Genomic DNA, 17,112 nt, shown 5'->3' on the forward strand with positions numbered 1-17,112 from the left:
GCCCACGAGCGGCATTTGAATTTACAAGCCCCGGCACTCCTGGTGCACTAGACTAGGGACTGACAGTAAACCAAAACAAGCCAAACATGGATACAATAGATACATCATTTTAACATAGGGAGCACTTGCGCTGTGGCACTGATCAGCAGTGACACGGCGCCCAAAGCATATACCAGCAAAACATCGTAAAACAGTAGAGGCAAACAGAAAAAATGGAGGAGAGACTCAAGCCAATGATAGTGCTTAATTTGTAAAATATTAAGTGCAGGTGCTCACATTTTTTTAGGAGGCCACATCCACTATGCAATGCTCCACCCACTTTCTCCACTGACTCCACCCACTCATTTGTCTCGACCCACTTTCTCAACTGGCACTGCTGAAATCCAGATGTAATATGTGATCTGAATTTCAGAAAAGGTTTGATAGGATGTTCTCCCCGCCTGAGTAAAGTTTGAGAACAATGAATTCAAAAAGTGCATTTAAAACACAATTCATAATAATTTGTCTGCAATCACTAATGCCCTGAAGCTGACACCTATAATTACTACCTTAAGGCTCCTGTCTTCCTATTGTTTATGCCTACGCTCACAAATAAAATGCCATTAAATTGCCATTCCAGAGATAACAGGGAGGGTGAGTGCTTGCAGTTTAGTAATAGCCATGTAGACAGAGGCAGAGAAAGGTCTAACACTGTGAAGAAAGGAGAGCGAGTGTCAGGCAAATGGTACAGGGCACTAGGACAGTGAATTTGATGTCATGGATGGTGCTTATTTTGAACTAACAAAATCCAGGAGTTTGTCAAAATATAGTGATGCGCATGGGTTGTACTTTTGGGAATCTGGGTTAGACAGGTGAGACAGTTCTTGAAAGATGCTGAAGGTTTCTCTTATTCAGTCAGACCTGCTAGATATATTTTGTAAATTAAGACTTTTTGGCTTTCTTTATGGCACTACGGAGGCCTTACAGGTAGCCCTTAAAAACATTCATTTTACTGTCTCCACTTTGGACCATTTTTTGTGGATTCAATGCCAAATATAGTGTTTCTTGTTTTGGCTGAGCCAACCTCGCAGGGCTATCAGTAATGTATTGAGGTATAGATTGTCTAGTAAGTCTTCAGTGTCATCCTATTTGAGAAAGTTAGTTGACACACATTCTAGGTTTCCTCAAGCTCCTCTGTGCTGACATATCTGTAACACCTGGATAGCACAATTGGATATCTCTTTCTTTCAAAGACAAGCAATTTAACAAACATGTGTCCTAGTCCATTTTTGTATGTCATATGGAAAAAATCTGACATGAATGGTGCAGGTGTCATCAGGTCAAATCTGAAAGGTAGCTGACTTAAGATGTGCTGAATGCTAATCGGTGGTATGCGACATTTATGTTTTTGAAAGGCATCAAGGAGTTTGGTGGATTGAGGTTAATGATGACAAATGTAACAAAATAGTTACTTACTGGCTCCCTCCATGGCCATTATTGGAAGCCCAACACAAGACAGGTGTTGTTTACGCTGAATCAAAGTTTGATTGCCAAAAAATATGTAATCCAATTTAACTTCAATACATTGGGCCCGATTCACAGACTAAATTTAAGACTCAATCCTAAACTTACTACTATTTTGGTATTCACAGAATGCACTTACTACTTTTGGCATTCACAGAATGCACTTACTACCTTTGGTATTCACAGAATGCACTTACTACTTTTGGTATTCACAGAATGCTCTTACTACTCTTGGCATTCACAGAATGCACTTACTACTTTTGGTATTCACAGAATGCACTTACTACTCTTGGCATTCACAGAATGCACTTACTACTTTTGGTATTCACAGAATGCACTTACTACTTTTGGTATTCACAGAATGCACTTACTACTTTTGGTATTCACAGAATGCACTTACTACTTTTGGTATTCACAGAATGCACTTACTACTCTTGGCATTCACAGAATGCACTTACTACTTTTGGTATTCACAGAATGCACTTACTACTCTTGGCATTCACAGAATGCACTTACTACTCTTGGCATTCACAGAATGCACTTACTACTTTTGGTATTCACAGAATGCACTTACTACTCTTGGCGTTCACAGAATGCACTTACTACTTTTGGTATTCACAGAATGCACTTACTACTCTTGGCATTCACAGAATGCACTTACTACTCTTGGCATTCACAGAATGCACTTACTACTTTTGGTATTCACAGAATGCACTTACTACTCTTGGCATTCACAGAATGCACTTACTACTCTTGGCATTCACAGAATGCACTTACTACTTTTGGTATTCACAGAATGCACTTACTACTCTTGGCGTTCACAGAATGCACTTACTACTTTTGGTATTCACAGAATGCACTTACTACTCTTGGCATTCACAGAATGCACTTACTACTCTTGGCATTCACAGAATGCACTTACTACTTTTGGTATTCACAGAATGCACTTACTACTCTTGGCGTTCACAGAATGCACTTACTACTTTTGGTATTCACAGAAGTTAGGATTTTGTCTTACGTTTGTCTTAAAACAGACTTAAGACAAAATCCTAACTTCTGTGAATACCAAAAGTAGTAAGTGCATTCTGTGAATACCAAAATAGTAGTAAGTTTAGGATTGAGTCTTAAATTCCTTCTGTGAATCAGGCCCCTTGTGTTTGAATCAATTGAATATTTGAATTGAGGCTGTGAATGTTCCCTGGCATTACATCGGGTGTTACCGCATCAGCATTGGTTTTTATTAGTACTCCAGTCTTTACATTGTCCCACATAAGCCTGATTTATGAATGAGTTTTGCAGTCAAAAAGGCTGGGATTTTCAAAAAAGAAACAAAAATTATGGAGGTGAGAAAAGGAAAAAGAATTCTTGAAAGGAAAACTGGAGAAAAAGTGACAAAGGAAAGAAAACCCCATTTATGTTAGCCTCAGCGAACTGGAAATACGTTGTGTGTTATTTCATGGACACACATTCAGAAGCTATTTTTTGTTCGGGGAATCTCTTCAAAACCCGTATTTTATCATTTGCTAAAAAAAGGGTTTCTTTAGCATCAACTCCCAACTTTAAACTTCTAGGGACGGTGCCCCGTTTGGCTCACCTGCGCCTTACACCGATGGTCAAAGAAGAAATAATTTCATTTTCTGAATACTCCCTTTTCTGGCATTGATAAGCAGTGCGACAAGTTATCAGAGGTGGGCAGTGTGATGGAGGGCAGCAGAGGGAACAACGAGGAGCTCGCACCACGGATAGGGTGACCAACCGTCCGTAAATTTCACGGACAGTCCGTAATTTCGGCCGTCTGTCCGTTGTCCGTGAAGGACCCTTTAACGGATGCCATTTGTCCGTAATTTTAACCGGGCACAGCTTCCACCCACCTCCCGTCTTAACTCCGAGGCTGTTCCAAAGCTCAGATACCCAGCAGCATTGGAGACACACAGCGGGATGGCCTCACACCTCCAGCCCTTGATGAGCTGTTAAGAGGTGCTCGAAGGTGACAGAGGGAGGGGCTGTGGCTTCAGGAGCAGGCGCTCCTATTCAGATGCAAACAGCCCTGAATGCGTCTCTGCAATTTAGAGGGGCCGCCGCCTCACACATTCCATTTCTGCCAGGGCCCCAAACATCGTAGAACCGGCCCTGATTGCAGCACTGGTTCTCTTCACAGAGCGGGTCTTCAAACATGCAGCCTATAATGTAATAAAGTAAAGAAATGGCACAATCGCACCCACACTGATTAACAAAGTATAGAGAACAATCAGTTAAATCAGTTCTCTTGGAGTATCTCTTTTACGTACTGTACATCACAGTGGGGGCTGGCAAAACTAACATTTTGGACAGGGAGCCTGTCTTCTCGTTGTCTTGTCCAGGAGGGGGTGAGGAGCCCTCCCCCACCCTGGAAGAGACCAAGATGATACTAGAATACTGCATGCCCACCCCTGTGACCACTCTGGTGGATCCTGTTCCCCCTCCTGTGATGGCTCCTGCCCCCCCACCCCCCCCCCCCCCCAGTGATGGCTCCTGTGCCCCCCATGTGATGGCTCCTGCCCCCCCCCCCGCATGTGTTGGCTCCTGTCCCCCCTGTGGTGGCTCCTGTCCCCCTCCTGTGGTGAATCCTGTCTCTGCCCTGGGTGGCTTCTGTCTCACTCCTGGAAAGGATCCTGCAGCGAGGGTGAAGTTCTTGATGGGCCTCTTCTCAGAAAGGCTCAGCTCAAAATTAATATAAAAAGGTGGGCGAGTGAGTAAGTGAAGGGATGGCTGGATGAATTAGTGAAAGGGTGAGTGGATGAATGAAAGATTAAATTGAAAGATAATGAGAGAGGATGGATGGATTGATGAGTGAGTGGAAGGATGGAAGAGAGAAAAGGTAAATAGCTGGATGTATGGGTGGAAGGTTAGCTGGATGGGTAAAAGGGTGGATGGATGAGTGAGTTGATGGATGAGTGAAATGATAGATGATTGATGAACTGATAAGTGCAAGGGTGAATGGATGGACAGATGAGCGAAAGGGTGGATGCAAGGACGGATGAGTGAGTGAAAGGGAGGGTAGATGGACAAAAGGATGAATAGATGAGTGAAGGAGTGAAAGGATAAATGGATGAGAGAAAGGATGGATGCGTGATAGGGTTAATGGATGGATTCATGAGTGGATGAGTAGATGGGTGGGTGGATGGATGGAAGGAAGGATTGCTAAGTGAAAGGGTCGATGGAGAGAGAAAGGGAGGATGGATGGATGACTGAAAGGATGGATGGTTGGAAGGATGAGTGACTGGGTGGATGGATAGTAAGTGAAAGGATGGCTGGATGGGTGAAAGGGTAAATGGCTGGATGGATGAGTGAATGGGTGGATGGATGGGTAGAAGAGAGGATGGATGAGTGTTCAGATGGATAGGGTAAAAGGGTGGATGGATGGATGGACGAGTGAAAGGATGAATGAAGGGATGGATGAGTGAAATGATAGATGGACGGATACATGATGAATAGGTTTGCAAATGGTTGAATATGTTTGGATATGGCTGGGCTTACTTATATACTATTGCGCGACCTCTGATGTGTGTTTAAAACTTATCCAATTGTCCTGAAGTTTTGTCCTGAATTTTGACCTACTGTCCTGAATTTGTGTCCTGAATTTTGACCCTTTGTCCTGAATTTTTACAGTCACCGTCCTGAATTTGCACCCATAACAGTTGGTCACCCTAACCACGGAGGGCAAGGACCCATCCTCACCCTACACTTTCTCTCTCTCTTTATCGGACTCGTGGCCTGAGATCCAAAGCACATTAATTCAATATAGTTCCCGCATTAGACAATTCGATCATTTGTCGTTGCTAATCATTGGCCCGTCACACTTTCCAAAAAGAACGTGCATCACCCAGCGCCAGCCGCACACCTCAGCTACCAGAACAAACCGGTAAAACCTTTCATTGACTTTTAAAGGCATGGCAGACACTGAACATTGCAAAGTAAACAGATGCCACCTGTCACGTGACCTCGAAGAAGCTGCAGTCAGAAAACATTTCTGAACAAGAAGATTCCACCGTACACGCAGAGTTGGTTACTTACTTGGTTACTGCCTTTTCCAAGAGGCATGCTGGCATGCTGCTGCACACTGCACGACATGCTGTGCTACTTCAGTTAATTGTTCAGAACTGCTGGTGCGTAATGCGTGTGTGCCTCGTGACGATATGGCAGCCGGTGGCAAATGAACGTACGCGGCTGTGGTTCCTGCATAGGACCAAATTCAGCCCAATCAGTGTTCCGCCCACCGGCAGTACTGATGGAAGGCATGGATTCATCTTCGGGCTAAGTTCTTCAGCGAAAAGAGTTTTAACAGTCCCTAACAGTGTCCGACACTACACACATTGTGCAGTCATTTATGTGAGTTCGCCCTGTCATCTAGACCCAGCCCTGACAAATAAGTGCTGGTGCTAAGCACCGGCACAAATTAATCACTCGTTCAGCTCTTGTACTCACATCTCCTGTGGCCACCGCCTCTGCTTTGACACCTTCTTCTTTCACCTCCTTCAGCTGCACATCTGTCTGCTCCACTGACACTGGTTACTGCAGACTCTGTAGTGGGTGAAAACAGGATGTTTCGACACAGGTGTGGGCAAGAACATGTACCGGGCTTCCTCCAGGAAACGTTACACTGATACCCATTTGGCAGGAACGTGGTTTCACAACTCTGAAAGGGCGCGGTCAAGATGAAGGAAGTGACAACAATGCAGAGCACAGCTCCAGACATTGCAGCAGAAACCAAGGATGTCGAAGGCCCGTTAAAAGTGAATTCTAGACCACATCAGTACTGCTAACAATTACAAAAGGCAGACATATATCTGTGTCCGGGGATATTTACACACGTGCGCAAAGTCGCAAACACACATACACACAAAACCAATAGAGGAAAAACTCTTGCTAAAGTATTCTTTTCGAGATAATAAAGTCACAGTATTATCCATTGGGAATAAGAATCAATACATTGCTAAGTAAAGCGAAGTATTGAAACTGCACTCAGGGATATAAAGCCACATTCAATTGTAACGTTACTACTTACTCTGTGGATTTCGTGGAATCCGAGTGCCGTCGGCATGGAAACTCCGCCTGGTGGGGTATTCCACGCAGAAGGATTCCATGGTAAATCACGTGTTTGCATCATTCGTGGGGGGAGAGAGGGGGTCGTGGAATGGAATCCGCTGTTACTGTTCTGGTTCCTCGGGAGCAGTGCACCTCCGGAAGCCCAGCTGCCAGCAGCACTGCCAACTACACATACAGAAGTTCTGGCAAGAGGAGGTTTTAGGGATGGTCAGGCCAGGAGGGAGAATGGATCAAGACGAGGTGGCACTGAGGTTAGAATTCAGGGGCCTCATTTATGAAAAGTGACGCATCGCTGCGTGAAAGCAGCGATGCGTCACTTTTCATTGCGCCCTCCTTGCAACACCAATGATGCGTCATATTTACAGTATGACGCATCATGTCGCAAGGAGTTACAGATACGTCAGTATTTCTGACGTATCTGTGGGCGCAAAAGTGACGCATTGCTGGAGTGTGTCACAAAAGTGATGCAACTCCAGCAATGTATCTTTTCACGTGGGGCAAGCCCCATGTGAAAGGGCCTGCGTCAGTCTTACGCCTGCTGTGAGGCAGGCGTAAGATTTTGACTCATTTGAGTCCTAGAGTCCTAGAAGTGGCGCAGTGAAATCTCATAGATGTCACTGCGTCACTTCCATGACCCTTTCTTGTGTCAGAACGCCCCCCTTGCATACATTATACCTGGCGCAAGTATAACATGGCGCAGGGGTTTACAAAGTGACGCATCTACCTAGATGCGTCACTTTGTAAATATGGCGCAACAAGGTGCATTTTTTACGCCACTGGTGCGTCACAAAAAGTGACGCACCAGTGGCGTAAAAGTGACGCACAGCCTCATAAATGAGGCCCCAGGGCCCTCATTTATGAAAAGTGACGCATCCTTGCGCAGGCGCAGGGATGCGTCACAATTCCGTACGAGTCGACGCGCTGCATCAGAATTTTGCGACGCGGATGCGTCAGATTAATGCAATGGCGCATCATGTCGCAAGTGATGCCGAAAGCCGGAAAAAGGTGACGCAGACGCTGCCGTCCTGACACACCGGAAAGTCACGCAAGTGCTGGAAAAGTGCCGTAAGTCACTATCGCGGTACTGACGCAAGTGTACGCGTCTCTGCGCCACTTTCACGTTGCGTCAGAATCCAGAAAACGCCAAAAATACAGGCATCCATCTCCTAATTCTCCCGCAAATGGAAAAAATTGCTACCATGGAGCCTGAAGGACACAGCAGCAGTCAAGGGAACCTTCCACATGGCAGCCAGGATGCCCAGCCTGAAACACAGGGAGAAACACATGGAAAGAGGAAAAGGAAAATAAATGTCAGTGCTGAGGAGAACGGCATACTCATAAATGAGGTGACAGACCACCAGCACCAGCTTTTTGCAAGTTCCAAGTTGCCATTATCAAAAAAAGAGGCCATTGGGCAGTCCATATTGACAAAGGTCAACTGTGTGGCCCAATCTAAGAGGACAGTCATTGACCTTAAGAAACGCTGGAATGACATAAAGAGCAGGACAAAAGAAAAGGCAAAAAACCGCAAAGAAGCAACGGTGACAGGAGGAGGCAGCCCATCACAACAGGAAGAGCTGGATGACCTTGAGGAGCGGGTTGCGGCGGTCATCCCAGACGAGTTGGTGGTTGGAATTCCAGGACAGGACAGTGCAGAGCATGAGTAACCGCAAGACACACAGGGTAAGTCCCTACAAGGGGAAATGTGCAAAGAAGGTAATGTTGTGCAGTGCATAAACTAAGGTGGCTGGCTCAATTACTGACGTGTAGTGGAAGTCATGCAATGTCATGAACTGTGAAGGGTCTTCAAAAAGTATTGTACCAGGGACATGCAGATGTCACATTTGGTAAACACCTATCCCGGTCAAAGTAAAAATATATGTCCAAAGTGAAGTCCCAGCCCACTGCTACACCCGACAAGTGCCACACGCAGGTGCAAATATACAACTACCCTCATGAAATACCAATCACACAACATCCTGCAACAGACCTAGTTTAACACTTGTATAACCTGGACTGCCACCACTGTGCTGGCAGGATGTTATTTTGATCATGTAGTGGCGGCACAATGTGCCACACCCACAATAATAGGCCACAGACAGCCATGTAACATAGTACAACATATCATGTCATTGCATCATTCCCACATTAAAGTGTGAGAAAGCGCAATTCCAGGGCTGTTGCTGGGGTGTACCCAGAAACATCCATGTCCAATTGACAATGTCCGATAGCAAAGTCAAACTGTAACTATTACGCTGTGCCACAAAGATATGCATCCTCAGGGTCTGTGTAAGGCATGCACAAGCTGATTAAATACGAACTGTTCCCTCTCTGATATACCCAACATATAGCTGTTGCATTCAAGTGGACACATAGAAAGCGGAAAAATCTTTTGATGACTGCATCATGCAGGAATGTGTCCCTTCCATGCACACAAACACTGATCCCCTGCACCGCTGGACCCCCTGCAACATGGTGCAAGTTTGCCTGGGTCGGCGCATGCCAAGCATTGTGCACCTATGTCGTTGTGAAGGACAGGTGACACCAATAAAGAGACCCTACTGATAGTCACCCCATGCAGGCCCGAAATCTGTCATTGTACTACTTTGTGCATGATGGTTTCAGCCACATCATCTGCATATGTAAGGGAAAGTACTCAGGAATGTTACTCAGCATGCGAAGCCCTGTGCCACATTACACAAGCATCATGCATAACGTATGCATGGTGGGTCTACACATCCAAACAAAAATATCAGTAGTGGTGCTGTGCAATCCATCAAAATTTAGGAAATACATTAGCATCTGGCAATTGTGTCAGTACCTCACAGCTGCATCATGGTAGGTATAGGGGTGAGGCAATGCCACCGGGAGAGGCCTGCACCAAGGTTTGCTGTACTTGAATGATGCTCCTCACATGAATGCATGACTTAAGCACTGACCAGCTACGTCTGGATGAATGACGTATATAACATGAATAACAACATGTAGTGACACACAGTAAATACAGCACATCTATGTTGTCACGACCATGGGAAAAACATAAGTGTACCAATGGTGTTCTTGCAGTGAAAGAACATCCAACATCAATAGTTTGCAGGAATGCACACCATCTCACCGAAGGGCTCCATTCATGGTCTGTACCTATGCATGCACTGCAGCACACCTATATTGCAAGGGGCGCAGTCCAGCTGCTAAACATCCAGCAAATACGCACGATAGTTAATTATACAAATGGATCATCAGCGACTCTGCAGCACTGTTTGTGTAGCTTAAGTGCCAAGAATGTTTAATCACATTAGCAAGCTGTAGCATACAGATGAGAGCAAATGCTCAGGAGTGATAGCAACTTCTATGTCAATGGCATTGCATCTCCCAACAAAACTATGGCAATGACATGCAAAGTAGGCGTTACGTAGCCAAATAATGCTAACAAGTTGACTAACTGCACCTTGCAAGATTAGCAAGGCTGTCACAGACATGAGAGAAACAAGCAAACTCGTGCAAATGCACAATAGCTCCCGGAATGTAAAGCCACAACATACATGTCCCTAAGGAAGGTGACAATTTGTGGCACAACATATATGCACGGGACTGGTACTGGACAGCGCTGCAAACAAGGTTACAGGGTTGCTCTGTGACAAAGATACACTCTACAAATGTGCAACAACAACAATATTATGTGCATTACTGTGGCACAACCATGAAAATTGTTGCTGCAAGAAGACAGTGAGGCAACACTTCTCACCATGTCCCTCCTTGCAATAGCATGGATGTACAGTACCCACTGGACATTGCTCCATGATTCAAGCAATGACTGATCCATTACAAATCATAATGTCAGTGTATGCACAACCATGCCGCAACTCCACCACTGCATAGTGGCAGACGATGCCAATGGCACTGCCCACATACATGGCTGCCATTAGGCAGGGGGAAAGTAGGGGTGCAAGTACATTCATGAGGGGTGCAGAAATGATGGTGTCATTAGAGATCCTAACAGTGCTATTTGTGTGCTGTAGTGTCACAAGTATTTAAGCATTGGTGGACTGTCTTTGCACAAGGAGTGGATGAGATGTCATGCACTGCCCTTGCTCCAGCTGCAAGAGGGTGCAAGAATGGCGGTGGTGATTGCTGGTCAAGTCACATATGTCATGCATTCAATGATGGTAGTGCCAGGAGAGTATGAAGTCAGACCTGAATCACAAGTACCTGCAGCCATAGTACAGGTACTTAACCGTGTCCTGTTCAGTGTTATGTTGAGGTCCCTTGATGCTTGTGTCTGATGTCAGTGAAGTTAGCCTGGAGGTGTTGTTGGTCAGGTAACTTAACCTGCTGAGGTGGAACTGGAGGTCATCGAGAGGGATGCTGTCTGTGGATGTCACACACTGGGGTGCAATGAGGTCAACAATGGTGTTGGAGAATGGAGCACATGGCCTGTGTGTCCTGCACATGAGTGTGCTGCTGGGTATGGCCATGGGCCTGGTCACGATAATGTACTTGTCGTAGTACATGGTCAACCATGGCACATTAGAGTGCCTGCTCATTCTGAGTGTACCAGTGTATGGGTTAACAATGCCTCTTCCATGATTGTTGTGCTGCCACATGCAGGTGACACAGAAGTTGTCAGTGACAGTGATGTGGATGTCTGTAGCAGAGTTACGTCCTGGCAGGTGAGGTGGCGTACAGGGTTGAAGGTGAGGAGGTTGCTGACATTGTATAGTTGCAGTGTCCAAGAGGAATAAACCTTGGTTCACAGTGTGGACCTGAGCCAGTCAAATGCAAACAGCCTAGACTATGGTTGCCGTACTGTTTTGCGATGACCATTACAATGTATGCTGCACAATGTCAACAATGCAATGCATGTGTACCAAAATATCATCTCAAAATACCTAATTGTGACCTCAATTATGTAGTGATGTAAGTACTTCATGTGGTAATGTGTGTCAGTATGAAAAACAAATACATTGTGACAAATCAGAAAAATATCTAAAATGTTGTGCATTTATGTGTCAAATAATAACATTTGGTTGTGTCATGGGGTGACATATGTCTGAACTATTATTTGTATAGATGTACATCATGAGAAATAGGGGGTGAAATGTTGAGAATATTAACAAATGCTGTGTATATTTGTTTTGGCAATGAAAAATGGTGTGTGCATTACTCACTAATCTGACTCAATTGTGTGTGTCGTGGTTGTACATAAAGGAATTTAATGCTTCAGGTCGGGGTGTGTGGTGACAAGGATAGTTTGTCCATGTACTCACTGAACTTTGAACAGTGTAATTAAAGTCTCCGCTGTGCAACACCTACTCTACAGTTGCAACATGCCTAGTATTATCAATTAATTCAATGGAATGTGATGACATGGCATGTTTTGGTAATATGTATGTGCCTTTTGGCACAAGAGTGGTACACCTGCTCTGCATGGGGGCACAGTGGCAAACATTGGCAATTGGGGGGGGCAGCTGTGAGTCAACAAATGCAGGAAAGAACAATGAATGTCTTATGGATGCAGGGATGTGTGTGTGAGTGGGTGCTGCAAAACATATAGTGGCCGATTCACAGAATGAACTTAAGACTCAATCCAAAACTTACTACTATATTGGTATTCACAGAATGCACTTACTAATTTTAGCATTAACAGAATGAACTTACTACTTTTGGTATTCACAGAAGTTAGGATTTTGTCTTAAGTTTCTCTGAAGACAGACTTAAGACAGACTTAAGGCAAAATCCTAACTTCTGTGAATACCAAAAGTTCTAAGTTAATTCTGTGAATGTCAAAAGTAGTAAGTGCATTCTGTCAACACCAAAATAGTAGTAAGTTTAGGATTGAGTCTTAAGTTTGTTCTGTGAATCAGGCACACATTGAGGGAAGTCTGACCTCAAAGCTGTGGGCCCGATTCACAGAATGAACTTAAGACTCAATCCTAAACTTACTACTATTTTGGTAGTCACAGAATGCACTTACTACTTTTGGCATTCACAGAATGAACTTATTACTTTTGGTATTCACAGAAGTTAGGATTTTGTCTTAAGTTTGTCTTAAGACAAACTTAAGACAGACTTAAGACAAAATCCTAACTTCTGTGAATACCAAAAGTAGTAAGTTCATTCTGTGAATACCAAAAGTAGTAAGTGCATTCTGTGAATACCAAAATAGTAGTAAGTTTAGGATTGAGTCTTAAGTGTATTCTGTGAATCGGCCCCTGTGTCCCATTTCTCTGGAGCCTATGCAACCCTGCCTTTGTGTCACATAAAAGGAATTAGGCAGCCAGGCTCACTACTCTGAGTCAGTCACAACGCTGTGAAGTGCTGGTGTGACTGGTAATAGAAAATGGGATAAGTCATGCAGCCACATGCTGGAGTGTCGGCCATGTTTGCCATGGAGGCTGAAATGCAGCCTGCATACCGCACATGGAAGTGGGTAGTACTGCTCTGGTCAGCATGGGTGGCAACTGAGTCATCTTGCCAATATGCACATGACCCACCTCATCTTGGATGTCCCCTACCCACCCTCCCATGCCATGATGACACATAGCATGATCACATCAGTCACTCATCCCTTGTGTCTCCATAATAAGTCAGCTCAGTGCTCTCATCTGAGCCCACACTCCACATATGGTCTATGAACTACCACTAAGGCCCCCACCCCTGTCTTCATGTGTTCCGTCATCACTGAATATTGTACCTCACAATTACCCTACTCAATGTCAGCCGCTGTGCAAGCGCACAGCAGACGCATGTACATGGTGTGCTGAAGGCACGCCTATGGCAAGTCTGAATGCGCACATCTGTGTCCCAAATGCAATCATTTCCAGCAGCAACTGATATACAGTCACTCACTGATGCAGCTCAGCCAGCCTCCATGCACTCATACATGGAAAAAATTGGAGAATGACAACAGGCCTTTGCAAACATGACCCACAGACATTTCACATACCTACACTGCTGACAAACCTCAACCACCACCCTGGTCTCAAACACAGCCAACGCCAGCGTATCTGCAAGTGAAAGTCACACCTGGATACACAACTGCGCATACCAGACCTCCACCCTCTGCAAGCCTAACAAACAGCACTACAGGGACACGGCATGGTAGAGCACTGATCTCTAAGAAGCAAGAGGCACCAGCAGATACCATGGTAAGAACTGTATAAACACCAAGACACCTGAAATGTAAAACACATACATGGACGCAATGAGGGACTACCACAAAAAAATAGTCTTAGATAATGGAAAGTCCTGCAAACTCGTCAAGGTCCTGCATGAATAAAACAACCTATGCTGCAAAGCTACAGACATCACCCTGGCACTACAGCCCTGTGATAAGTGTCCAACAAAGTTCACCATAAAGTAAAAAATGTCACTACAACAACTTTGCCGTACACATGAGATGCCACAGGCAGCACTACGCAAACCTCTCCCAACACAACAGCCATACTACCATACCCACCGGGACACCAGTCAAAGAGACAGGTCTTGATGAGTCTTCTGAATGCGAGTAGGTCCTGGGTCTGCCGTAGGTGGGCCGGGAGGGTGTGCAAGGTCTTGGCGGTGAGGTAGGACAAGGATCTGCTGCTGGAGGTTGGTCATAGGATGCGGTGGACAGTGGTGAGGGAGAGGATGGTGGAGCAGACCTGGTATGTGGGGGTGTAGAAGCTGAGTCTGCTGTACAGGTAGGCTGGTCCGGCCTACTGGAGTGCATTGTGTGTCTGGGTCTGGAGCTTGAAGCTGATCCACTTTCTGATGGGGAACCAGTGTAGGTCTCACATTTGGGGGATGATGTTGCTGCGGTGGGGGACGTTGACAATCAATGAGCCGTAAGTGTATTGGATGCGTTGCAGTAGTTGTAGGTGTTTGTCTGGGAATCCTGCATACAGTGCGTTGTGGTAGTCCAGTCTGCTGGTGCTCAGGGCCTGTGTCACAGTTATTTTTGTCTGGGGTGGGGATCCACTTGTAGATCCTGCATAGCATGCGGAGGCAGTTGTAGCAGGAGGAGGAGATGGCGTCGACCTGCTCAGACATGAAGAGGGAGGAGTACTGGATGTATTGTAAGTTGTGTGCATGGTCAGTGGGTGTTGTTGCTGTTCTCAGTGTGGTTGCCCACCAGGAGTCGTCCCAGGCTCAGGGTGTGGGTCCGAGGATGAGGACCTGTGTCATGTCCAAGTACAGTTTCAGACTGCTGCTCCTCATCCAGTTGGTGAGGGACTTCATTCCCTCGTGGAGGTTTGTTCAGGGTGTGTGTGGGTCCCTGGTGATGGAGAGGATGAGCTGGGTGTTGTTGGTGTAGGAGATGATGTAGAGGTTGTGATGGCGGGCCACGTGTGCGAGGGGGACATGTACATGTTGAACAGTGTTGGGCTGAGGGATGACCCCTGGGGTACGCCGCAGATGATGTTGATGGCGTCCGATTTGATTTCGGATTTGATTTCGGACACTCTGGACGCTCTGGGTTCTGCCGGAGAGTAAGGATGTGGTCCAGTCTAGGGCCTTCAATTGGAATCATGATTCTCGGAGGTGTGTCTTTAGAGTGTGATGGCATACCGTGTCAAAGGCGGTTGACCGGTCCAGGAGGAAGAGGGCTGCTGTCTTGGTGCTGGCTAGTTGGCGCATGATGTTGTCTGTGCCGGACATGTGGACTGTCTTGCTGCTGTATGTACGTATGAATCCAGACTGGGACGGGTCAAACATGTTGGGGTCTACAAGCTCGCGGCCCAATTGCATGTTGATGATTACCTAGATGACCTTCCTTGGGAACGTGAGCAGGGAGATGGGCCGTGAGTCCTCGAGGGCCTTGGGGTGTGCCATGTGCCTCTTGAGGAGGGCATTGCTTGTGGCGTGCTTCCATATTTCATGGAATGTTGGTGCATTGAATAAGATATAGATGAACTTGTGTAGTTGTGGTATGATCGCTTCCTCTGCTTCGTACAATAAGTGGTGTGGCGATGGTACTGCTGGTGATCCAGAGTGTATGGAGTTCATGACCTTGTGTGTTGCGTCCTTGTTGACGTAGTACCAGTAGGTGCTGCGGTTGGCGCTGGTGGTCCTTGCCGGGGAGGTGGAGTCTGGCAAAGTTGGGGTGGTTGTGGTGTTGAAGCTGTCGTCAATGTCACCAAACGTGCGCAGTGAGAAGATGGACAGTGAGTCGCACACTTCTTGTGAGGGTGGGATGTTGATAACGTTTGCGCATGGGTTTCTCTGTTCAATAACAATGCTGAAGACCTCATTGCTGTCGTGTGCATTGGTATCCAGACAGGCTCTGAAGGAGGAGCTCTTTGCCAATCTGTTGAGGTGGTGATGTATACACGTGGCGTCCTTGTGGACTGTGTGGTTGTGCAGTGTGTGTCCGTGGAGCCATGTTCACTCCATCTTCCGGCATGCGCGTTGGTAGGTCTGGAGGTAGTCGGTGAACCGGGTGGCTCTGTTGCAGGCATGGCTGTTGGAGGGTAACGTGAGTGGGGCAAAGGTGTTGGTGCAGTCCTACATACACTGTCAGAGTTTTTGGGCACTCACTAGCGACTGGGTTGGTGGGGTTGTAGTTTGGGCTCTGGCTGAGGGGTGTGACCAGCTGGTCGACGTTTACTTTTACCCAGCATTGGTGAGGCAGCAGTTGTCTGCGGTGGTGTGTGGTTGATTAATTGAAGGTCAAATTGATGCTGCGGTGGTCGGTCGAGTGCAGTTCAGTGGTGTGGTTGGAGGTGACGTGGGTGCCTGTTGAGAAGACGGGGTCCAGCTTGTGGCTGGTGGCGTGGGTTCGGTCCCGAGTTGTCTGCAGCCGGGTCTGGTGAGGTCGTTGATCAGTATGGTGGAGTTGTCGTCGTTGTTGTCCTTGAAGTGTAAGGTTAGGTCCCACAGGATGATGTAGTGCGTGGAGGCGAGTTCGTGGGTGCTGGCGAGGTCATTGATTGAGCAGCAGAACTGAGCACAGGGTCGGTGTGCTGTACACAAGGGTCCTCTGAGGGTGGTGTTGGGTGTCGGTGTGGATGTTTAAGTGCAGGTGGTTGGCGGTGTTGATGGTGTTGTCTGCATGGGTGCCGACCTTGAGGGTGGACTTGTGGTCGATGGGGAATCATCCACCAATTCAGTCAGCGCAATCCCTGCGGTTGAACTAGTAGCTGTCTGGGATGTCTATGGTGATGTTGGTCGCAGAGTAGAAGTTCCACCAGCTCACGTTTAATAATCAAACAACTGGGGCGGAGGTGTCAAGCACATCCCAGAGCCACATGGGCTGTGTTCGTGTGGAGTGGGTGTTGTGGATAATGCATCAGTGGTGGCTGGGTCCACTCCATGGGGGTTTGGTGGCTCAGTTGCATGTGAAGCTGCATGTGCGGCAGGAGAAGGGTCCCGTGTGTATGTTATTGTGGTGGCCTGGAAGCAAGTGTTGTATTGGCCGGCATTGAGTGCATGGAGGGTACAGGCGTAGTACTGAAGTCAGGTGTAGTGGCGTTAGTGGCCACAAGGGGTCCTGCCGCTGGGCATGGTCCAGGCGCAGATGGCTGCAGACTGGCTTGCTTAAGG

General features: G+C 46.6%; 1 protein-coding gene across 5 annotated transcripts in view; it reads right to left on the reverse strand.

Annotated features, from left to right (window-relative positions):
* Positions 1 to 6,040, reverse strand: part of LOC147735029 (membrane-spanning 4-domains subfamily A member 4A-like) — a 316,483-nt gene extending 310,443 nt beyond the window's left edge. For all 5 annotated transcript variants that reach the window (XM_086953129.1, XM_086953127.1, XM_086953124.1 and 2 more), the window contains exon 1: positions 5,968 to 6,040. The gene's annotated coding sequence lies outside the window, so the exon portion shown is untranslated. The remainder of the gene's footprint in view (positions 1 to 5,967) is intronic.
* Positions 6,041 to 17,112: the final 11,072 nt, after the last annotated feature.

This window comes from Lissotriton vulgaris, chromosome 1_2, assembly GCF_964263255.1.
Source record: "Lissotriton vulgaris chromosome 1_2, aLisVul1.2, whole genome shotgun sequence".
Taxonomy (NCBI): Eukaryota; Metazoa; Chordata; class Amphibia; order Caudata; family Salamandridae; genus Lissotriton; species Lissotriton vulgaris.